The 24,536-nt window shown below is 44.8% G+C and overlaps 2 long non-coding RNA genes across 3 annotated transcripts; both read left to right on the top strand.

Moving 5' to 3' along the window:
- Positions 1 to 398: 398 nt before the first annotated feature.
- On the top strand, positions 399 to 7,916 carry LOC124702191. The gene is made up of 4 exons (XR_007002378.1): positions 399 to 505; positions 3,863 to 4,104; positions 4,182 to 4,299; positions 7,755 to 7,916. It is a non-coding gene; the product is annotated as an uncharacterized LOC124702191 (long non-coding RNA).
- A 1,388-nt stretch (positions 7,917 to 9,304) lies between these two features.
- Positions 9,305 to 12,757, top strand: LOC124702192. 2 transcript variants are annotated; one of them, XR_007002380.1, is made up of 2 exons: positions 9,305 to 11,428; positions 11,519 to 12,757. It is a non-coding gene; the product is annotated as an uncharacterized LOC124702192 (long non-coding RNA). The 2 variants fall into 2 exon arrangements; XR_007002379.1 differs by having other exon boundaries at positions 9,305 to 11,438.
- Positions 12,758 to 24,536: the final 11,779 nt, after the last annotated feature.

Here is a 24,536-nt window from a genome sequence, read left to right as displayed (position 1 = left end):
GTTCCTTGTTTGTTGCATGAAATGTTTACATGTGTTTTGCACATTGGTTTTTCATGTTCCATCTGTTTGGACTGATTGTCTTAGATTTGCTATGTCTATACAGTAATATGTTGCGAACGTTTATTTTACTACTGCGTAGTAGTGTTCGAAATATTACAGCATTTTTACACAGCTTGTGCACGACAGGAAACAGTTGCATACCCCTTTGTCACGACTCACGAGGCTCAGGCGGACAAAGGCCCCGAGGTTCTTCTCCCCGCCGCCGCCCCCCTCACACACACACACACACCCACCTCAATTGACACCCACCCCACCCCATACAGGCGAACTCCGGCGCAGCAGCAGGGGACCCCTATGGCGAGCACCATTGGCGGCAGCGGCAGCGGCAGTTCTGGAGGCCGTCGTTCCCGGGAGTGGGGGCTAGCGGTCGGGAGTGTGGAGCAAGCTGAGCATCCCAGGGCGGTCAAGATGGCTAGGGTTTCGGCTGGTGCTTCGCGCTCGGGTGGTAAGCCAATCGTGACGCGCCCATCTGCTTGCTTTCCCCTGGTTCCTACATGGCTTGTAATTGATGTGTTAGATCCGCGATCTGTTTGTGTTTTTTTTTAGATCTCCAAATCCTATAACATGTCGCACGAGTCATGTGTGTGCATAAAGTGGATTAATAGTTCATAAACTCGATACTGCAGTAGGTAGGTAGCAGAGATGTTTACCACTGCTATGCTGTTTTTTTTTCCAATAAATCACAGGAGATCTGCGAATCTATTAAGATAGAAGATAGTTTTACAAAATTTCAAGCGCCACAAACAGTCGCTTGAAACACATCACCAACAACAAATTACGTATTAGTCGTCTGAGGCTACCGCTACCTACTACTTTTCACTCCCTACAATCCTTGATCCTGTCTGCTACGAGCCAGGGTGATTTAGATTCATGCCTCTTACTACAAAGATGCGAAGGATAGAGCTATATTTGAAATAAATAATCCAAACTTACTAGTTCTGAAATAAGTTTGAGTTAGTTTTCCATGTTGAAGCCTTGAACTTGAAGGTGGTCTACGTGCTTGTTGTTCTAGGTGTCCTGTTGCTTTGGAAATAGAGTCTGATTTGTTCTAGGATAGCATGTGTGTGTGTGTGTGTGTGTGTGCATACAAAGTTATATACACATCTGGTTGTGCATTGTGTGTGAGAGAAGAAAATAAAGGGAAAAAATGCACGTGATGTGCCTTTGGAAATAAATTGTGTTTTGTTCTTGTTCGTGATATTTTCATGTGATTTGATCCCTGGGGGTAAAAGCAAAACAAGTTAGAGATGGAGATTTCGGAGGTTGAAGGGCCTTGATATAATGTTTATTTTGTTGAGGTATCTTTTGCTCGTGCGTGTTTCATTTACTTTATACCAATACCATTGTAGATTGTACTATCTTCATTTAATCACGTCAATAAAGTCACTTAGTTACTAAAAAAGTGATTGGAACCATGCCTTGTGGAGCACGACAATGTGGTGCAGTTACTGATTCACTTATTACATGTTGAACTGTTGATCCCTTCTGGAAACATAATTATCTTCTGTAGCACCCAGCTGGCCTATCCAATTGCATGTGGGTCATTTAAGCATAACAATTAGCTTCTGATAGTGCTAGAGTTGGAAGCGTTTCAAGGATGATACATCAATTGCCAATGGGCATCGGGAAGATGGCAATATTATTATACTTTTTGTGGTGGTTTTGTTGAACGAGATAGCAGATATGATAAATTGACTGGTTGCATTCACTTTATTGCTATTGTTATAAAAAATCCTTTCACAAATCCATGACCGGCGCTGTTTAATGGTAGTGCTAGTCATGAATAATCGCTGCAGAGTTAGTGTTTTATAGAATAATCTTTCATAAAATAGGTAGTTGTGGCAAGCTAATTTACTGAGACTGCGTAGACATGCTGAATGAGTGCCAATATGTTTCTTGTGTCTTTTCAAATAATTTTTTTTATTTAACGAGGGTGAGTGACTGGAAAAAATGGCAGACAGTTTTGGTAAACAGGCAATTGCCATTTGTCAAATGGGGATAGCGCAGTGTACTAATAGCTATCATATCGTGGCATCATGCATTCAAATATTCAATAAGTAACAACTTTGTTGTGATTCACTTGTATGAAGAAGAGTTTTTGTTAGAGTTAGTTGAGTTATTGCAAGAAGAGCATAATTGGAAGGAGGGATGGCATTCTATAGTACTCTCAATGTATCAATACATTATGTCTTCGCGCCTTAGGTTGATCAGCCCATGTCTGTTTAGCATATACATTTATGGTTTTGTGACGCACTGTCCATTTACAAATTTCATGATTCAAGGGCATAGGATTTTTGGCAAGACAGGGTATACACTACATGTCTATACCTCAGGACTTGAATTCCCTAAAACGCTCTGTAGTTTTTTCTTTAACCAAAACTAGTACTCCGTACCTCCTTGTACACCAGTTGTTTTTAAATTTTATTTGTGTCGGGGTGGGGGGTCAGATTTCATAGGCGTGGTTACGGCAGAATCTTTGCGATGCTTCATTTCCTGGCCATGTTACGCATCCTTTGTTCCAAACTCCACAAAGATGATGTACCACGTATTGCATGTCTATCCAGGTAGGCTGTGCCTGGGTTGGGTCATCGTGAATATGTAACTGTTTTTCAGTATAAAATGAATCTGTCAAGTATTGTTTAACCCAGCTGACAGCTGTTATTTTTTTCTCTGTAACACACATCGGAAGCATGCATTGTGTGTTAGAAAAAGAACGCCGAAAAGGGGCAAAATACAAACTACCAATGATGGCGACGACCAGACCAAAACCAAACAACTTTGCAACAGGAACACCTACTATAAGTTACCAAAACGAAGAGACATGCATAAGGTCTAGGCATCCCTCTCATGGACCAGAACCTAAGTCAGGTGGCCTATCATCATGCCTTGACAGCTGGTCTGTTATGTGCTTGAATTAGTACCCTTGCACTATACCCTGTGTTGATTTTTTCCTTGCACCTGTGAGGTTTGAGGAATATCCTGATGATACATTTCCTCCACATTTACAACAACAACAACAATCGAGCGATACGCTTGATGAGCAACCCAAACCAACAAACAACAACAACAACAACAACAACAACAAAGCCATTTTCATCCACATTTACCTGTTAAGTAATTCATTTTACCTCTGACTTGCATACTCTCCTGAAAGCAACATAATCAGGATTAAGACTGGATGGTATTGATGCTGGCTTGATTTAAACATATATTTATGTTGCATTAGTACTAAATTAGTTCTTGAAACATCTTTTTAATGTTGAGAGCTGACCAACTGTGTTGTAAGTTGACCTAATAATATTTTATAGCTTGGACCTATGTAACCCCAACTTGCTTGGGAAACAGGCTTTGTTGTTGTTGGATCTATGTAAGAGATTCAGTTATTAAGATGGGGAAAATGCATAGGTAATAGCTTGATGCCGACATGTGATGGAAAACATTATTTGTCTTTATATTGTATACCTATTGATCAGACCTTTTTTTTTTGCGTGTGTGTGTGGCAGCTCACTGTACCTGCTTAGAAACTTATGCTATGTTTATCATTTATTATACTTAGAAATTTTAGGCATCTTAATTTTGTACAACGTTGGCTCCAGTGTGAACAGAATTATTGCTATTTCACAAGGAACTTGATGCCCCCCCTTTGAGTTCTCCCCGATTCATCTAGTAATGCAGTATATTTTTTCTGTTATTATGAAGTCCTCTTTTTTTTTTTTCCTTTCTGCGTGTGCATTAGCTGTCTATATTTTCATACTTCAAGCTACTAATTCTAGACTAACAAAACTATATGTATGCTCAACAGGGAGTTCAAGTGGAAAAGATGGAGTGCGTACAAAATTCCGCTTCATGTTGACGAATTATATGATGAAATCATCAAGAGGTTATGTTCGACAAGAACTTCTAACTGAGGCTCAACGCCTTGAAGCAGTGCACAGGGCAGTTAAGAAGATAATTGACTACCACCAAGAGCAGATTCCAGAAACTGAAAAGTCGATGGAACAGTATATATGTCAGAATGAAGTGCAAATCAAGGAGTGTCTGAAGGTACATATTTTACAACTTCTAGGTCACAGACACATGCAGAAAATAACCAGCATTGTTCTATCTATCTGCTGCTACAGGGTCAAGTGCAACTGTTTTGGAAGGAGTCTTCGCATTGAAGTCTGCCTGTCAATTGCTTGACTTGTTCAAGCGCAACATTAAATGGATTTGCTTAATGCACAACATGGCATTGAAATGGTAAGCTCCTTGTGAGATGTAATGCCATGACTGTGCTATAAGCATGTATTACTAGATATTCGTTTATGGATATTTGCATGCTATCTGGATTTCTGTGGTTTAGTACTTATTTTATTGATGAAGTGTCTATCTTCGGTTGGAGTTTTTGAAATTTAAGTATGCGGACTGTGAATTTGTGATAATGTGGGAGAACCATGGAATAATCTTTCTCGAGCCGTCAGATTTGATTAATATTTTATTATGACTTTATAAGAATTTTCTTTCCAAATTAAGTATTTTCTGTAAGCTCAAAGTATTCCTCTATGATGAGACGAAAACAGTTGACATTTGACAACATAAGATATGGCAATTGATTTTCAACAGACGAGAGGCGCCAAGACAGGACTAAGGTGAGGCAGGAAAAATCCCTGCTGAGGCTGAGTAAGACTAGGTTGGAAACTGGGATCATGGGGGGTGGCAATTAGGCAGTTATGAGAGTGGGAAGATTAGGAAAGTCGAAATAGTCTGGGTCTATTATGGAGTTCGTCTCATGGTTTAGTTGGTTTTGTTACCCAGTGTTATAAAAGCATGTCGACATTGTATCCATGGTTCTCAACCTATAAGTAGTATTTTCCCCCTGTCTCTTTACCCCATAGTTCTCTACCCTGTCCTAACTATATTTCTGCCATTCCCAATAGCGTCTGCTAGCAACCAGTGGCCTGGTCCAGTTGTCACATATTCTTCTCATGGCCTTTTTGTCGTTTGCGCTTTCCCTAAAGCCAATCCTTCTTCATGTCGTTGGCGTCTACCCTTCTTCCTACAGTGTACTTCCAATACGTATCTGTATCGACATCTACATTCTAAATTTACACGTTTGAAGTAACGAAGGGGTAAGTCTCCTGAACAGCTCGTGCGCGGCTCAGGAGATGCAATACTAGCTTCTCTAAAAGGGTCGTAGCCCCGTTTCTTCTCATTATCAGTGTCAGAAACCCCTCCTTTGCCCTGTCTTGTCCGTTTCCCTTCCTCTCGTTGCTCTTGTGCAATATGCAGGGTCGGCAGCTGCGGCATTGTTTGAGGGGATGGAGTGGCATTCTCGGGCATCGGGGCTACATGCCTCCTTTTCAGAAAAAAAATCAGCTACATGGCCGATACCTGTTCCTAGTGATGTTTTGGTGGCACTCTAGGAACTTGGCATGTGTATCTAGCCTTCATTGGTTGGCTCGGGCGCCGAGAATATTGTGGTGTTTTCAAGCACTGGCCAGTTCATGCCTCCAAGTTGAAAAACCCTTGACCTAGCATCTGTTGGTTGGATCGGTCAATAGCGATGTGTGTTCGTTGTCCCCTTCCTGAAGGTGTTTCCTCTGCTGTTGCCAATGCGGTCTTCGCTGATTGGATTCGGCAACGACGGTATGGTCATGCATGTGTACTAGTACCTCATTTGTGGGGCGAAAACCCTTGATCTGGCCTTTGTTGGTTGGACCTGGTTTTGATCCTCTCCACTGTTGGATCCGCAACGTTATTGCGTGCACGCCATCCTTAGACTTGACTAGAGGAATCTCACTATCAGGAACCCCTAATGGATTGGGTGCACTAAATCCGCGAGGGCCATTGCAGTTAGGATCTCCTTCTTGAAGGTGTTATCTTAAAAGACCGTGATCTTCTCCACCGTGGAAAAGCCCTATCTCTTGCCTTCACTGTTTGGACCCGGCCTCAGTCCTTGGTAGCACCTTAGGTGTTTGAACATTCCATTTTTCGTGTTGCTATGGTTGGTTCCACAGAAGATGGTCACATTTTTACATATGTTTCATATTTTCCAACTGTAAACCTATTATTTACCTTTGGTGCCACTAGCATCATTTGGAACAAAATTTGAATGGCGTGTGCACCGATTGGATGCTCCTACTGTCTTAAAAACTTGTGTGTTAATACGTCGAGAAGAAAAACAATGAAAAGTTCGATAAATCGCCTAGAACCAAAACAGGTTCAGGTCAAGACGAGGCAAGTGCAATAAACAGATATGAGAAGATTACAAAGTATGACTACTATCCAATCTAAAGTATGGACAAACACGCTTACTTTGTGGGGGAAGTAATGTGAATCTATTAGTCTAAAAGAAAATCCCTCAGCTTATTTACAAGCAACACACATAGAGCATATCCCAATCGTGATAATCGGAATACTAAAGCCAAGTTAGTCTTCAAATGATTCTATACTCTTGGGAGTATATACTTGTGATTAAATTTCGTTGTTGTTAAAGTGTCAAACTAAGTGTACCTGACTATTATGTCAAATTTTGAATGGATGTACCAACAAAAAGCACACGATTTGTTACTTGTTAAAATTAATAAATGATTTTCTAAATGGATGGTATGGAAAGTATATAGAAGCAGAAGATGACTATTGCCCTGTTAGCTGCATGCAGATAAAACAAGGATTGAGTTAATGCTTTGTTTTTTTCGTAAAGTCTACCATTATTGGTTGTACATACAGCTAGCACCACTTCACATACGAAATTAATAGGGCATTAATGATACATATTCTGGAAAAGACAAAAATGGTAAGTATTTGTGACAAAAACCATTTTGACATGTATTAGCCTTATCTCTGCATATAACATGCTAGCACTGCTTATCTAGGTCAGACCCATAGATTCATGACTTTTTGGCTAATAGCTGGGAGCTAATTAAGTTGACTTGTGATCTTAAAAGAGGAAGCCATGTCGTGTCTGCCATTGTTTGCTGGCCTGCCAAAGGCTAGAAAAAGGTTACAGCCTTTTATTTCTAAATATACGTGGAAAGGAATTTATAGAAATCTACATAAACAAAAAATCTAACATTTAAGCATTACCATATCATTCTCAATTCAAGTACAATGCGAATATGATTAGAGAATCATTATTGTTGTTTCTTCTTTAGCCATGTCCTCCATGTGATTTCCTTCCTTGCACATGAAATGGTTCCTGTGATAAAACTCACATTCTTCACCTTTAGATCAGTATATTTATATGCAGAATCCAAATAATATACTTATCGCTGGTAGTTTCTGGTGTGTCTTTAATGTAAACGAGATCAACAAATTAAAGGTTTACTTAAGCAGTGTAATCTTCAGATAGTTTTTTCTTTCATGCTGCAATATGAGTTGGTTGAACTACAACAAGTAATCACGCGAGGTCTACTTGTAAAATAAATGGTACAATATTAACTATAGGATGTAGCATGAGTCTGCCATCTCTCTATCCTACCTATAATTGCAAATATGAAGTAATCATAAGAGATTTGTTATTTTGCATCGCTAATATAGCATCATAATTATAAGATGTGAATTTCATTATATCTTTTCTGACGCATAACAAGGATAGAAAATATATGGTGCTGTTTTTAAGTTCTTGGATTGAATTCTTCCAGTAGGCATAAATTCACTGGAACGATTAATCTTTTCAGTTCCACGTTGTAACCATCCTTTTTTTTGTCGTGCAGTGCTTGCTGACCAGGAGAGTAATGGCATTTGTTTTCACTTGATGGACCTAAAGTAGCAGGTATTTACTTCTTTTGGATATTTATTATATTATTTGCATGATTCACTGTATCTGCAATACTGTAGAGGTGTACCGGGCTAACCTTTATTTTTTTTTGGTCCTGCATTGGGAAAGTCTTAATGAAAGTTTAATTCTCAGAATACTGCAGCAACTAGTAATTATTATTTTACTGTTAAAGAACATCCATCGTTCTTTTTTTAATAGAATATCCGTAGGTTCTCTGTTCATTTCAATGTTGGTTCACATGTTTTGCAAAGACTCGAGTCATTAGGTTTATACCTGCTGAGGCTGGGATGCTCCTCTCACCCTGCTGGTCCTGGACTGGATCGGATCCCCTTCAAATCAGTAGACTGGGTAGGAATGAGTTGGTATTGATCCAGAGTTTTCTGACCTGTCAAAATCAATGAATGAGTTTTATTATGCGTGATGTATAACATTACAAGTTAGTATGTTGAACAGTGTTTCATGTCCATTCTTCTAGAATGCACAAACAACATTTCGTCATTTGCACATCTTTTCATTATTACATAGGTGAAGCAAACACTTACAAGAGCTGTATGGTCTAGGAAATGAACCTGCTTTTTTTTTCGAGAGTATGCAATCGCGTACCTTATTTTGATAGAAGGCGAAAGTATTATTTTACAAGAACTGATACAATGCTGCGAACAGCAAGATCAGAAACTTCCTCCCTCCAATTAGCCTAAGCTACTCTCTCGCTGATTTGCCACCCTCCAAAACCTGCAATGTTCCAGTGCTTCATCTCATGTAAAATCCTATTGGCCAACTCCATAGCCGTACATTGCACTCTAATGTTGTTGAATATATGTGAATTCCGTTGCTTCCATAGTGACCAAACTGTGAGAGTCACAAGGGCATCGAAGCCCCTTCTTTCTTTGCGGTGAAAGCGTGCTCTGGCTCGCAACCACCAAGCCTCCAGCTGATCATCCATGTTGGGTTGTAGGGACTGACGCCCAGCCTTGAGTAGACAGTTGTACCACACCTCTCTAGCATAAGCGCACTGAATCAAGACGTGCTCTGCAGTATCCTCATCCTGAAGACAGACAAAATAGGATGACTTTGGTCTTGCAGGCCGTCGCGCTCCCTTCAATCCGAAGTCCAAATTCTATGTTGAGCTGCATGCCACACAATTTTTATACATTTCATAGGCGCCTTGGACTTCCATATGCAATCTGACAGGGGAACCTCTCTGATCCCTGACAAAGCATCGCATAGGAGTAGTTGCCAGAACCAGAGCACAGCCAGGAAAACTCATCTGAGTATCTGACACATCTCTGTCTCTCTGCATGCAGTTGATCAGCACCTAGAGTCTCACGCGTTGCATGCAACCCTCCTGAGATAGCTCACCTGACATGTCTCCTATCCGTCTATTGCCGGTGTGACCATCATGCTCTGTTCTGTCACTCATGTTCCTAGTGCCAACAAGCCGCAGCACTTGTGAAGCAATTTCTTGTACTGAAAGCCCATATATATCCATCGATCCTCCCAAAACGATATAGTTTCCCATTGCCCACCTTAATTCTGACCAAACTTCAGAACACCTCAGCCATCATCCTTCATCATTGGCAAACCTTGCCACGATCTGCTCTGATCCGTCCTTCTCAACCATTCCCATCTCGTCTGCAAGGTGATGGTAGATTTTTCACTCCAAGCCTTCCAAAGCAAAAGGGTTTGCAAATCACTTGTCAAGCTACTAGGCATTGTCCTCCATTGATAGTATATTTACCTGCCCAGAAAAAGGCTCGTGCCCACTTGTCCACCTCCAATGCCCACACAGGCATAATGACATTTTCTAGGCAATGATATTTTGAAAATGATTTGGTTACTTCAAACTTTTTTCTTGTGCGAGATTGAGCATTTTGTATGCACAAGTTTTTTTTTAAATACTCTGTTCCAAAATGTATAAATGGTATCGTTGCGTTCGTCTTGCAAATCTCTCTTATTTCATATATATTTATGCAAATTTTGTAGACATATTATCGGTATAAATCATAGTCAAAGTTATAAGTTGTTGACCAGTGGAATTTAAGGGCGCCTTGTATTTTGGAAAGGAGGGAGTATCTATCTTATTTATCAATGTTTTCCTTTGGTTTGTGGAGTTTATTTCGGTACTGAACATAATTGTTAGTGAGTTATACTGAGGTGAGCAATCATGTATGTTTCTTGTCAGCACACATGTGTCCTATTTGGGTATCTCTCCAACTTGAGAAGATACAATTTTCATATCCAGCAGTTTTTATCTGTTGGCAGTGAATTATAACTTCTTCCTTCAAGGATAATTTTAAGTCATATTTCCTTCAAATGAGATCACCACATCCTTGAACGAAAAGTCGCCATTGAGGGTTTCAACTAGCAATAGCCCTTCAGTGAAGGTGAATGAACTGACAGCAAATTGCACACACTAATTTCCTTTCTATTTGGGCCGAAACAAATGCATATTGTGGAAGTCTTTTTTTTGGTACGTTATAGTCTATGATCATACTTGCATGGGCCAATGGATGAATCTGCTCTGTTTTGAAGACCAAGGGCTTCTTATTGTAGTGTTGCCAGTGTAATAATGATGCAGCTGTCAGTATGCTGAACAGGAAAGCTAGTGTTAACATTGTTTTAAGTTCTAAAATGGTACTTTTTCACTGGCATACTGGCGGTAGATGACTGAGGGTTTCCACACAAAAGAAGTGTCTACATTGGCTAGTTTTAGACCTCAAACACTAGGCTATCTGCTAGCAAGCAGTACCAGAGAATACTTAGGTACATCGAGTATGTGCCTGAGCAGTATGATCATTGTCCCTTTTCATGAAGAAAGTAAGAAACAGCATGACCATTGTAGGTCTCATTCAGGTTGAGCAACTTCAGGAGCGGCAAAGGTTTTCCGAGTAACCAGTACGTCATTTTGCTCCCCCATCACCTATTAGTAATCTATTACTATATATGACTTTTGTGGATGATTACTCTTGCACAATGTTATTGCTGCTAACATGATTTTTTTGTAAGTATATAACTACAAAATGTATGATATGTCTGATCTACACAGTAGTTGGAAAATGCAAGACAATTCTTTTCGACTTTCACATCTTGGTTGCCCAAGATATGGCTACAGGTGCTAAGAGTTTGACGCTGAATCTCTAAAACAGATGAGCACCTCTGTCCTGTATGTACTTTGCATGTGCTATTTGGTTCACTTCGCTTATGGGTTGCTAATGCCTTACTGATCAATATGACTCCCCTCTGCCACATGTTCAAATTGTCCAACCATACACAGGCTGTTCGACTTTCTGTTCTCACAAATTGTACGCCACCTCTTTCTTCAGTACTCTTAGGTTCTTTTGGAAGGGGGAATGATGACCAGTTGGCCATCACTTACAAGAAAGGATGGTATATATCTTGTTCGGCAGAAGCATAGCATTGCAGGTGGCTGAAGAGCAGTATAAACACCGATATCAGTGACTTGGACTTCGTACATTTAAGCGTATTGATCGTAAGTTTGTACTGGAGCTTCCCGCAGGCTGCTTTCTCAGATGGACTATGTTTCATGTATGCTCCCTGGATAAAAATGAAGCTGCAGGCACCTACAAACTCTGAAGATCTATGCCACGTGTCTGCTCATGTTAACCTTCTCGTTCTTTTTCTCAAGAAGGAAGACCACAAAAGTCTGTATTCTGAAGCTGTGGCTTGTCTTTCTTGCAGTTCATTTTTTCTGGCAATGATGTGTTAAGCAACTAGAAGCAATTACTTGGGGCAAAATGTTCATGCCCCCATACGATGTCCGCGCGACCACGCATTGAGGTTGTCGGGATCCCCAAAGTTCATTTTAGCAATTTCAGGAGCGGCAAAGGTTTTCCGAGTAACCAGTACGTCATTTTGCTCCCCCATCACCTATTAGTGATCTATTACTATATATGACTTGTGTGGATGATTACTCTTGCACAATGTTATTGCTGCTAACATGATTTTTTTGCAAGTATATAACTACAAAATGTATGATATGTCCGGTCTACACAGTAGTTAGAAAATGTAAGACAATTCTTTCCGACTTTCACATCTTGGTTGCCCAAGATACCGCTACAGGTGCTAAGAGTTTGATGCAGAATCTCTAAAACAGATGAGCACCTGTGTCCTGTATGTACTTTTGCATGTGCTACTTGGTTCATTTCGCTTATGGGGTGCTTATGCCTTACTGATCAACCTGACTCCCCTCTGCCACATGTTCAAATTGTCCAACTATACACAGACTGTTCAACTGTCTGTTCACACAAATTGTATGCCACCTCTTTCTTCAGTATTCTTAGGTTATTTTGGAAGGGCGGATAATTACCAGTTGGCCATTACTTACAAGAAAGGATGGTATATATCTTGTTCTGCAGAAGCATAGCATTGCAGGTTGCTGAAGAGCAGTATAAACACCGATATCGATGACTTGGACTTCGTACATTGAAGCGTATTTATCGTAAGTTTGTACTTGAGCTTCCCGCAGGCTGCTTTTGCAGATGTACTATGCTTCATGTATTCTCCCTGGATAAGCATGAAGCTGCAGGCACCTACAAACCATGAAGATCTATGTCACGTGGCTGCTCATTGCAATCTTCTCTTTGTTCTTTTTCTCAAAAAGGAAGACTGCAAAAGTCATTATTCTGAAGCTGTAGCTTGTCTTTCTTGCAGTTCATTTTTTGTGGCAATGAAGTGTTAAGCAACTAGAAGCAATTACTTGGGGCAAAATGTTCATGCTAGACTTTTTTTTTCCTACCATCTTCAGCCTTTATGGCTCATGCTTTCACATCACATCGATGTGATTCAGAAGTGTTGCAGTATGTTGAACAGAATGTACAGGCAATTTGAAGTTTGACATGGTTTGAACAGCAGATGTATACTCTCTGTAATTCTGTACCTTGATTCTTGGGGAAAAAACATAAACTGCCTTGGTTATCATGAGCTACAATGTGTCGTCTCGTCCTTATTACTCTGAAGTATGCATGTGCTTTGATATTTATCTGCTAATAAAACAAAAAAGGAATGTAGTGTGAGTTGTGCTACTGTTTTCATCTAGGACAAGCGGTTGAGATGTATCCAGTCAGCTAGTATCATGTGATAATGTGCTAGAGAACTTCAGTTTGATGAAAACAACTGAATCTACTGCCTAAACCCTCTGTGAAACACGTCAAAGAAGAAAACCTCTGTAAAGTATTTTCTTCAGCGCCGGTTATACGGATGATTGTGTCGCGGCCCTGCACGCAGATCCACTGGACCAGAGCGCGACCACACGAACAAGAGTCCGAAGCCCTGTGAGTAAATCCATCAGGCCGCCAACATTTCCTAGTATGGGCATCGTCAGGCACTGTATATCACCCCCCTCTAAGAACTGCCGGAGCACCTATACATCTCAGCTCAGGACGTTTTAAAATAAAATAAAATAAATGTAAACATTTTTTTTGTCTAAATCTGGTTTTTAAAATATAAATAATTTTAAGATTCGGATAAAAAGAGGAGAGAGAAAGGAATCTTTCTATCTACCATGGTGGGCACGAATCTCGAGGAATAAATGAACGGTGATAGAAACATCCACACCCATGCGTGGGTGTACAAAAGTATTTCCATAATTTTAAAATCTAAATATTTTTAAAATATGATTTTTTTAAAATGTGAATATTTTGTAGAAAATCATAATATTTTCTTAATCTGAACATTTTCACAATCCAAACATTTTCTCAAACTGTAGTTTTCGAAATCTAAATAACGTTTTAATTTGAACAGTTTTTAAATATAAATGATTCTAAAATTCGAATAATTTTCAAATTTGAGCTTGGGTGAAGCACATTAGCGCATAGTGAGTTATAAATAGGAACTGCCAAGAATCACTGTCTTCCCCTTTCGCGTGCAAATTTTTGGCACATGGGTAATTGTATTTTCGTGGTAATTGTAAATATTGTAAAAAAATTGATATTTTTCTGGAAACAAAGGATGATCAAGTATTGCACTCGTATAAAAATATTTGGGCCCGAAATGATTTTCACAGTATCCTGGGCAAAAAAGACAATTTTATGACGAATATAGCGTGAATAGTACACAGACATCGGGTTTGTTTGATTTCGTTTTTTTTTATCTTGGATATAATGATAGTAATTTCCTCGCGAAATATTTTTGTACAAGTACAAGACTTCATCATCTTTGGTTCCCAAAAATATTTGTATTTTTTAACCTTTTTCTTGAATTACCACGAATTGTTTTAAATGTACTGGGTGCCTAGCAAGTAGAAGCTGTATATATTTCAATAATAGAAATATTTATGCTGATTCCCTCTAATAGCAGGTTTGCCTTTAGCCAAGAATTAGTCCGACTATATTACGCGAATGATTTGATACAAAGTTGGCACAGCTAAAACTTGTTTTTTTAAAATACGAATTTGATGATATAAATTTCGTGCGTAATCAGTACAGTGTTGATCAAATTTCTTACTACGGAGGATTTATCTTGAAAAGTGCGTGCGGTTTATTCATAGTAGTCCGTGGAAGAATTAGCTTTCGAGCATGGGCGTAGTTTAAATCGGTTGCTGCTCGTAGTAGGTGCGTAGATCAACATTGGCAGTGGCTTCTCTTGGAGGGCAGAGGAGTCGATGCCCTGATGGCGAAGGTTCCAGAACCAAATAAGGTGTCACTCACAGGTCTGCGTAGCGCTCCACTAAAACGCAGCCCAGTAATAAGCGACTGACCGGTGGGCCAGGCAGCGATTCTTCCACTGCTCCTCCGTCCACGTCAAACCCGGAAGGAAGGAAATACGGCGAGGCGAGAGCGGCACGGCAAACCGCGTTCGCGATTAGCCCGCCTACGCGGCAGCAGGTGGTGGGGAGACCAAGTGGGTGGCGGGCGTGGTACGACTTGGACCCGGTAGCGCCGCGCCGCGACGTCCCGTCCCGTCTTGTCCTCATCCCATCCCCCGAACCCGGCCCCACCTCGCGCCGCGCCGCGCGCCGTCCGCCACTGTCCCCGGTGAAAGTGGGAAAAGGGCGGGACGGATACGTGCCGGCGTCGCGGGGCAATCCCGTCCGGTCCACGCCGCTTCCTCCACCTGGCGCCGCGCCGCTCGCGTGGGCCCCACCCGACGACCGGTTCCGATCCGAGAGGCGGCACGTAGTAGCGGAAGACGGCACCCGGTCCCTGTCGCCGCTTCTTTTTCTTCGCCCCTGTCCCCGTCGCCGCCTGCAGTAGTATTCTTTCCACGCCGTCGGCGCACGTTCGGACGGTTGCGCGGCTGACCGGCGGGCCCGCGTGACGGACCTAGCGAGCGCTAGTGCGTGCGCGGATAGGAGGCGCGGCCCGCCGGTCCAGCTCCATTTTCCTAGCGCAATAATTGCGTCTCCAAAGTGGGGCGCATCCTGGCTGCAGTGAGTGCACCACCGCGATCGCTCCGTGAACGCAACGCCCTACCGCGCCGCTGTCGCGTTCGGCCACGTACTAGGGAGCAAGTGGCCTCAACAATTCGGTCTTGCCTCACCTCGCTTTCTTTACAACAACTTGCAACCTCCCTGCACAGACTTCTCTATTGTGTCAAACAAAATCAACTGGATTAGACGATGATCAGGTCTATTTTTCTAAAGAACGAGGCATTTTTCTGATTTTTATTAATTATAACTAACTAAAAAAGAGATAATCCTATACAACCACACGGCCAAGCACACTAGAACCCCAACACAGAGGTTGTTAGGCTGGCCATAGTGCTAAATATCATATATTATTATCGTGCATATGATACTTGTGTATGATACTATCCTATAGTGGGTAGTAGTATCATGGAGTAGTACAAGATTTATTTGGCATTAACTTCCGTGATATGCGCTATGATACAGTATCCACCTATGATACTCTAAACTCATCTCTCCTCCTTAATTAGCTGCCACATCAACATTTTTGTGGGACCAATGTGCATGATACTAGCAAAGATACTACCACTATAGCTAGCCTTAGCGGCTACGGACCGGTCGTCATTTTCCTCGCCTTTCGTGCCACGTTAACGGCTCACCGCGCCAGTCTTTACAACAACGGGAGTCGGGCGGCAGCAACGCCGCATCCTGTCGATGGGGCACGCATTGGGGTTGATGCTCTCCCACCACTCGCCTCCCCTTCCCCGCTATAAACCCCCCCCCCGCCGTTGTTTCCCTGTGCAAACCTAACCCTCCACCGCAAGTCCCGTCGATGGAACGCTACGAAGGTGACAGCGACACTGACTGCTCGTCGACTTGGGTGGGTGCTCAGCTTCATCGGCTTGCCGGTGCCACCCGTGTCGGTCGGAGCGGCGATCTACGACCATTACTGGTCGATCCTCGCGCCAGAGGAGCACAACAACCCGCAGTGGGATCTCGACAACCTCAACACGTGGGTCACGTGGACCTCGTATGGGGGGCATGAGTGGAGATGCCCAAAAGCTCCCCCAAAGGGATATGGGGGTGCCGGCGCTAGAAATAGCGCCTACTCACCCCCCCCCCCCCCCCAATTTGTTTTGGCGCCGGCGCGACCCATATAGTTGTCAGGCGCCCCAGGACGAACCCAACCCACATGAGGGGGGTTAGTGGGATCGCTAGACGAATGTAAAACGACACAAGCCAGCCCTGGTAGTGAGATGGACTGTGCCTTTTCCTACGTACCATTTCTACTGCTTCCCGCCTACATCTTTCCGCTCTTTCTCGCTATATGTAGGTGCGGCCGCCATTGGCGTTGCATATCTAAACTCACTGCAAATTTCCTCTCCCATGGGTTCTACCCAACTCACTATAACCTACGTGGAGGCGGACTTGATGTGCGCCTCGAGCTACCCCTGACCACCGGGCTACTGTTCCCCGCCCCTCGGCTAGAGGCTGAGCACCGGAGGCGTACTAGCCTCCCCAGGCCCACAAGGTGCGGCTCGTCGGGAAGCCATCACCAACCACTAATACGTCGAGCTCACGTCGGAGCAGCGGATGATTCCCTCTGGAATCTCGACAACAAAACAACTTGGAATAACTTCTTTGCCAGTCGATGGGAGAGGGAGCTCGCCAGGTACGAGGGGGTGGGCCACCTCCTGTGAACAACAATGAGGTCAGGCGCCATCTATTGTGCGGTGGCTCGACTCTCGATAGTGTGATGGACCACATAATTGTTGAACACGCGTAGGGCGTTGCCCGAAGAGGCCGCAAGGAAGGCCAGTGCCATCGATCACGTGCCCGCCTTCACGTACCGTTGAGGTCGAGGCAGAAGGCATCACATCGTGACATCGTCACAGGCGGGAACGTGGCGATGGGATCGGCGATCACATCATTGTCGCCGAATTTAGGGGCGAAGCGCATCTGCGATAGCGGTAGCTCACTGAAGAAGTCCGACGATGACTGAATATGTGTTGCTTGTAAAGCCATAGGCTTGGCCGCAACGACTGCGTGCAGTGGCAGGGAAGTTTCCACTCGCGCCTTCGGATTGCGCACCTCCAAGGTTGAGGTAGACCTGCGGCGCCGCCTCCTAAGCCGCTGCCATCGCCTGGTTGGCATCAAGATCCTGCAATGGTCGCGGTGGGCCTACCAATACTCCGATATGGTCGCTGATTTCTCCTTCAATGGGGCATTGCGGGGCTTCGCCGACACCGCCTTCTTCTTTTTTAGAGGCATGTCTGAAGCGCCATCGTCGAGGGGCGAGGCCGTGCTCTAGGCATGAATTGGAGAGGTGAGCGAGAACTAGAGAGGCATGCGGGGGAATGGAGCAGCGTGCGGGAAGGGAGAAAATAAGGTTAGCAATTGTAGGGTTGGGTTGTGTAGATGTTAGGTGGAAACCTATGGCGAAATTCGATGTGGCGCGAAGCGTTGATAAGCCCGCTCCCCATCCCGCATACATCTGGTGCTCCGTTGCCATTAGCATGGTTGTTGACTGCGGGACGACGCCCTCGCCTGGGCGAGGGGGGAGGGGTTCCCCCCTGCGTTAGCAACATAGTTTGGGTGGCAAATGAGACGACTTTCTTCACACACGTTGTCCCACTACCTCGCCGGACTCAACGGTCCCTTCCCGGTGTTCTTCTTTTTAACAACAATCTTCGGCTTGATCTTTGTGTTTTCTATGTGGCATTGCTCTTGGATGCTCGGTGTGTTTACAGTTGTAGTTGCGGTGCATAGAGCGTTGGTCGTGCAGTTTAAGGGCCCATGTTAAGGAGCTCTCTATGCTGCCATTCTGCTCGCAGCTTCCTATAGCTCTTTTGCGATTTTCTGGTTTCTTTAGAGCTTGTTCAAGCATTTGTAATCAGTACCTTGTATCTATCTGAAGGCTTTATTAATTTATAATATCGGGCTTTTCGAGCTTTTTATTTTAAAAAACTATTGCGTTCGGCGGTTAACAGACTCTTGGTCCTAGAGAATCGAAACATTCAGACCCAACGATCCAATCAGTACGCACACAAGCAGTGAGCCAGTCAGCCAGAGACCCAGAGTATCCTCACTTTGGTAGCGAGATCTGGGCGTCGGCAAAGGAGCGGCCAACGACCCGCGGTCCTAGCGAAGCCATAAACTGGACGGCAGCGGGCGCCTGGTACAAGGGTCGCGGGGTACGCCCAGCAATTCGCCTGTCCGTCCGTGAGAAAGTGGCAGTGCGGCAGGCGCAAGCGTGTGATGGAAGCGGCGCGGGCGGCGGCATCACGCAATCCGCGGGGGGCACCCCACCCGGCGCGTGCGGCGTGGCCTGGGAGCGTGGGTGGTGGTGGGCCCGGCGGTGCCGACGGACTGTCGGTCTACGGACTACGGAACGCGGCATGCGTGGTGGGTGCCTGCCCCACGGCAACGGCACCGCGATCCGAGCAACACGCCCGCGCAGCCGGCCGATGCCGACGTCTGGGCCCCGCCACCACCACCCACGCTCCTTGCTCCGTTTACGCCGCCGTCGGCCAGCACGATTTGTTCTCGGTGCTAGGGCTGCTTTCGTCGTGCGTGCGTGTGACGCCCGCCATGCAGCTGCTCGAAAGTAGGTCCGCCGTCGCGGTCGCCGGGGATCGCCGGATCGGCCGCTGCTTTTGGGTGCCTGTCGTGAATATTCAACGAGTTGAGGCCGACTCGATAAGAATGGTGCCGTAGACGTAGTGTGCGTGAGAATAAAATACTGTAAACAATCCAAAACTTAATCGTTATGTTAGCGAAAAAATGGGTGCATATCAAATCCCGTACCTCTAAACAATTTTACACGACACAGAGAAAATCGCCACCCGACCTGAGAGAACATAGGCACCATTGCGAGCCCAAGACAAGTGCGGTCTGTACTCCTCCTCGTATTTTGGCAGGATAGAAATTTCAGCCCGGATCAATGGCTTCCACACGTAGACTCGTAGGAGTCTGACCAAATTCCTGCCATGGAGATGTTGCTCAACACGACTAAGGCTGGCCATAGTGGGTAGTATCGTGTAGTAGTATCATGTATATGATACTTTTGTATGATAATAGATCCATAATGCATAGTATCATAGACTAGTATCATAGTTTTGCTATATTAATTGATTTATAGAATCCCAATACAAATTTGTGTGCAAGATTTGTTTGATAGTACTAACTTTTCTCGTGATGCGTGCTATTATACAGTACTAGTATCTACCTATGATACTCTTATCTTCTCTCTCATCAATAATTACCTGCCACATCAGCATTTTTAGTGGGGCTAGGATGCATGATACTAGCTAAGATACTACTACCTCCGTCCCAAGGAATAAGACGCACGCGTATTCCAAGACGAACTTTGATCATAAAAATTAAACAACAAAATCTTGGTTATATTATATGTAATTAGTATCGTTGGATTCGTATTGAAAAGCACTTTCTAATGATGTTAATTGCATACAAATAATCTTTATATATTTGAAGTAATTCTTAGTCAAACGAAAAGCACGTAAAACGAGGACGCCTTATTCCTTGAATCGGAGGTAGTAGCACTATCACTAGCCTAACTCCACCAGCTCCCTTCCGGTGAGCGGGCGGTGTGTGCAAGGCCCGAGACCAGATTAAAGGGGAAACATAGAATCTTTCTTCAACTAAAAAAATATCTAAAATATGATGTCCGAAATTTGGGGTAAGAGTATCTCCACCGCGACCCCCACATCGACTCTAATAGCCATATGGGGCCAATGTTGTTTTTTGGCCACACCGACGAGCCTTAAAATGCACCTCCCGCCTCTGGTTGTCGCGCCCATGGCGTGACCGGGCTCGATCCTATCCCTGGTTGGCAAGGCGTGCATGAGGATGAAAGGGTCAACGGTGGTAAGTGGTGAGAAGGAGGTGCGGAGGTGGGAGAAGAGCACCATGGCGTCAGGGAGGTCACCTGCCACCGCGTGGCCCAAAAGGAGGGCAGCGTAGGAGGCCTCGTCGCGTTGGGGTGGTCCGTCGAACAGGGCATGTGCGCCCGGAAGGCCGAGCAGCCTCGTGCCATCCTCTTTGGCATTTTTCCCTATTGGGGCTGAATACTAGCGTGGGAACCTCTCCCCAAAAAGTGTCGGCACTGTCGCCGACACTCCCCAAACGTGCCCAACATGTACACTCTCGGCTACCATTTGGGGCTCTCGGTGTAGATGCTCTTAGAGCATCTGACGAGATGGCTCTTCGGCAATACTCACAATGAGGGGCTTAGGGTTAGTGGAAGCCTGTATGTTAGCGCTAGACTTCGGTTATCAAAGAAGTGAAAGGCGAGATTTACCTAGGTTCGGGGCACTTGTAGAGGCAATACCCGTACGTCATGCCTATCTTATCTTGATTATAGGTGAAATCTATTACAATGGGCAGCCGAAGAACTGCGCGGGGGTGTTCTCGCCGAGAGGCAAGATAACTAGGGTTTGGTGTATGTGTGAAAGTTGAGAGAGAGATCTGGCTGGCCTCTTCTGACCTTTATATAGGATACCAGATCCCGAGATTACTACCCGAATTCGTTTGCAGTACGAAAGTGAGCTATCTACTTCTTCCATATTTGAATGTCTTCTTGTCTTGCGCTTCAAGAATTCGCCTCTTTCCATTTATTCACCGTGCAACCGATGTCCTAGACCTCCTTGGGCTACAGCATTCCAGATGGGTCCCTGTTGGGCCAGAAGAGGTAGGGCAATGTCGAGTACCCGAAGGCTAATGCCCACATCAGCATCTCTAGCAGATATCGCATCCGACCGAAACCCGCATAATAATCGCTAGGTTGCGGTATCGGCCCAAAAGAATGTCTCTCGCAGATACCGCAAAAAAGGACCCCCCAAACCTTTTTGCAGCAAACCCGCATCGCGCCTCGAAATGATGCTTTTACGCGGATTTGAGGCCTAAGTTTCCAGTTCGCTGCATCGCTCCAAAACGGTTGGCGGGAGCGAATATTCATCTCGGAAGCCCCCCTTCTTTGTCGTTGCTGCGACCGCCGGTGGTTGATCCTCGTCATCCCCACTTTTATCGCGTGTGGAGAGTCCTTCGCTGCCTCCGCTTGACTTCGCGTCAAATTTCCAAGAAATTGTGCTGAAATTCACGCGTATTTGGAGCTAAGGCGGGAATTTATGGATGCACCACCAGGCGGTGACCTAGAGGGCGAGCGGCCTGTGCGAGGGAGGGGGGCCTGAGCGAGGGATGGGTGGCAAGTGGCCTATGTGAGGGCATCGCTCGATTCCCGGGAGGAAGAAGATAAGAGAAAAGAAAGAATTGGAAGAAAAAAAAAATGTGGACACTCATAGATTTTTTTTTTTTTTTTTGAGACCATATATCTGATTATATTAAGTAAGGAAACAAGAGAATACAGGAACCAACCAGACACTGGGACAGCAGTCTCCAAATTGCAAAAGAGGAAAAGCAATCAAGCCCTCGGGCTCCTCTGAGATCGGCCGCCGCCATCTTCAACAGCTCCACCTCGCCGGACGGAGAGACGAAACCTTCACTGGCCGCAGCAAAGTCGCCGGAGCGAACCTTTAGAGGACCACGCCTCGCAGAAGTCGCCGCAGTATCCACCCGACGCGAACGCCGGGATCTGAAGAAGGATGAAGTCACATCGGCGGGGGACACACCCCGGTCCACTCCGGCGGTCAGGAGAGAGCCGGTAGCACAAGCCACCACCCCGACCTGCATCAGCCCACGCAGCAACTTGGGAGACCGCTGTTGACGAAGACTCCTGTACACGCACGCACGGCCGAAGCTCGTCGGCAAGCTCCGAGCCCACACCGGCGCACCCCCAGCACCTCCGCCGTCGAGCCAGGAGGAGCTCAACGCCGACGAAGAAGAGGGCAGGGGACAAAAGCTCCCTCAGTCGACCGCCGCCTTCGCACCGGCGACCGCACCAGGAGAACCACCCGCCACCGGCTCCCCGAAACTGCTCCAAAGACCAGCCTCGGCGTGGGGAGAACCGGAACGGACTTATTCGCAGCACCATCGCCACCATCACCCACCATAGCAGCAAAGGAGCGCACCAAACTACCCTACTATGCACACGCCGGCAGCACAGAGCCGCGGACACTCATAGATTTTGTATAGCCACGCATGGCTGCGGGTGTTTCCGTGATGGCTGTTGTATTGAGATTCGGATAAAAAGAGGAGAGGGAAAATAATCTTTCTATCTACTATGGTGGGCATATTTTATAGCCTCATATTTTAGTAGTAGCACACAGTAATATTTTACGGTTAATGGTATACTAGTATTGTGGTTCCAAATTTTACCATATCTACTTGAGATTCTTCTCTTATAGGTTTAAGAAGTTTGGGGGTAAAATGATGCCACCATGGGATGCGATTACACTGAAATCCCCAGTGCCTGCGTCCATCTCGCCGAAAGGAGCTCCACAAAATTCGGTCCGCTTTTCGCAACAGCAACTCACGCTTTCTTCCTCGCGACGACCGGCGCGGGGCGTCTGTCCACCCCACCACCGCATCCCGCGGCACCCAGCTTCCTTCCCCACACGACACGGTTCCTCCCCACTCCCCCGCGCGGCGCGGCTCGGCTGGAGGAGTTTGACGATCCGTTAATTACTGCGGCGTGCGCCGTGCGGTGCGTTGGATGACAGGAAGGAACAGGATAGGGCGACAGACAGCGCGGCGGTGGCGCGCGGCCCACGTGTCTTTCTTTATTAATTATTACTGCGAGTGCGAGCTCCCGTGCGCCGCTGATGCCGACGACCCCAGCTCCGGACGCACGGCACGGATCGCGATGGCGTCGCCTTCCCCGCCCGCCCGCGCCGCGCTACGTGCCGCTCCAGGCCGGGTCCACCCAGCGGCGGCTTTGCTTCCATTCCACCTCGCCTGTTCCCTTCCGCCTCTGGTTTCTTGGAGCTTTTGCGTTCCTGCCCTCGCGGTTGGAGGATTTCACGCGATAGGTCCTGCGGAGGAGTTTGCTGGCCACGCGTTTCAGCTACCACCATGCAAGGCTTCCAGTCCTGTCGTTTCGAGATATTTCCCGTTCTAAGCACACTGCTACTGTTAAGACCTCCAGCATCTAATCTACGATGCTCGTAGGTCATTTTCCAACTATAGAAATAGCGATTTCGACACATCTAGAAGACTACCACAACGTATGTAATTTGTTTGCCCTTATGTTCTTTCCCCGGTGCTTAAATAAAGGTACTTACATAGGGCCCTAAACGGATTGGATTGGACTTTGCTCGTACCGTGTCTGCCATAAATTTTTTCCCGGATTCGGACTAGAGAATAATGATCAATTGCGGATTTGAATTTGGATACGCCGGACCACTGACTCAAAAAGGAAACGGGACGAACCAATACCAAAAACAAAAATTAGTCAGATAAATACTCCCACGAGCAGATAATGACAATTCTCGCAAAAGTTAAGATAGATCTAACCTTCCATTTCCTCCGAGGGTTCATCTAGTTCAGGAGATAAGAGGCATTAGTCATGAGAAAACCCAAGCATTGACGAGAATATATAAATATAAATTGAGTAGTTACACAATCAACAATGTGGTGATAAAATGCATAGTCCGACATGCAAGCCAAATGAATTCTCTAACTCGAAATATACAAACTCTATCTGTCATACCGACCTTAGCTTTTGACTCGACATTTGGATTACCCGGTTTGAAATGCTCAAATAATCGCAATTATAGTTTTGGATAAGCTATTTCCTATATTGTATCATATACGATGAAAGGGTCAATACTTTGAATTCATATATCCTTATACGGCAGATTCTTTAAAGTCGGATATGGACACCTTTAAATGAATTTGGGCATAATCCACTTGTGGACACCAACGGATTTCCAAAAGGGTTGATGACTCCCACAAGGTAGCATTTCCGTGAAATTGTTTTTGGACAATTCCAGTTTTACTAGCGTTTGCTTAGCCGGTGTGAAAACTATGCTATCCATTTACATGCCTTTAGTATAACTAGTTGTTTGCATAATTGACTATTATAACACTCATGCAAACAAAATGGTGCACCAGAATTTGTTTTGCTCAGTGACATTAAAAAATGTTATAAACAAAAATATGAGCCAGTAAGCTGGTAACTTGTTATCAAATATTTTCTATATATCAACCTCCATGGAAGTTATGGTAAAATGAGCAAAATATTAATATATAATATGTTACCAGATTTAATTCAATGGTCATAGAAGAAATGAGTTACTTACAAAGCATACATAAAATATAAATTTATATTTTATATTTTATGTGCTATACGCGTATCGCATGTTATATAAAGCCCGAAAAATATAAAGCTAAAATTTTAATAGACAACTTCAAGACACGCGCGAAATGCAAACAATG

Source organism: Lolium rigidum, chromosome 3 (genome assembly GCF_022539505.1).
Source record: "Lolium rigidum isolate FL_2022 chromosome 3, APGP_CSIRO_Lrig_0.1, whole genome shotgun sequence".
NCBI lineage: Eukaryota > Viridiplantae > Streptophyta > Magnoliopsida > Poales > Poaceae > Lolium > Lolium rigidum.
Note: the sequence above shows the minus strand (reverse complement) of the source record. Positions and strands in the feature narration are given on the sequence as shown.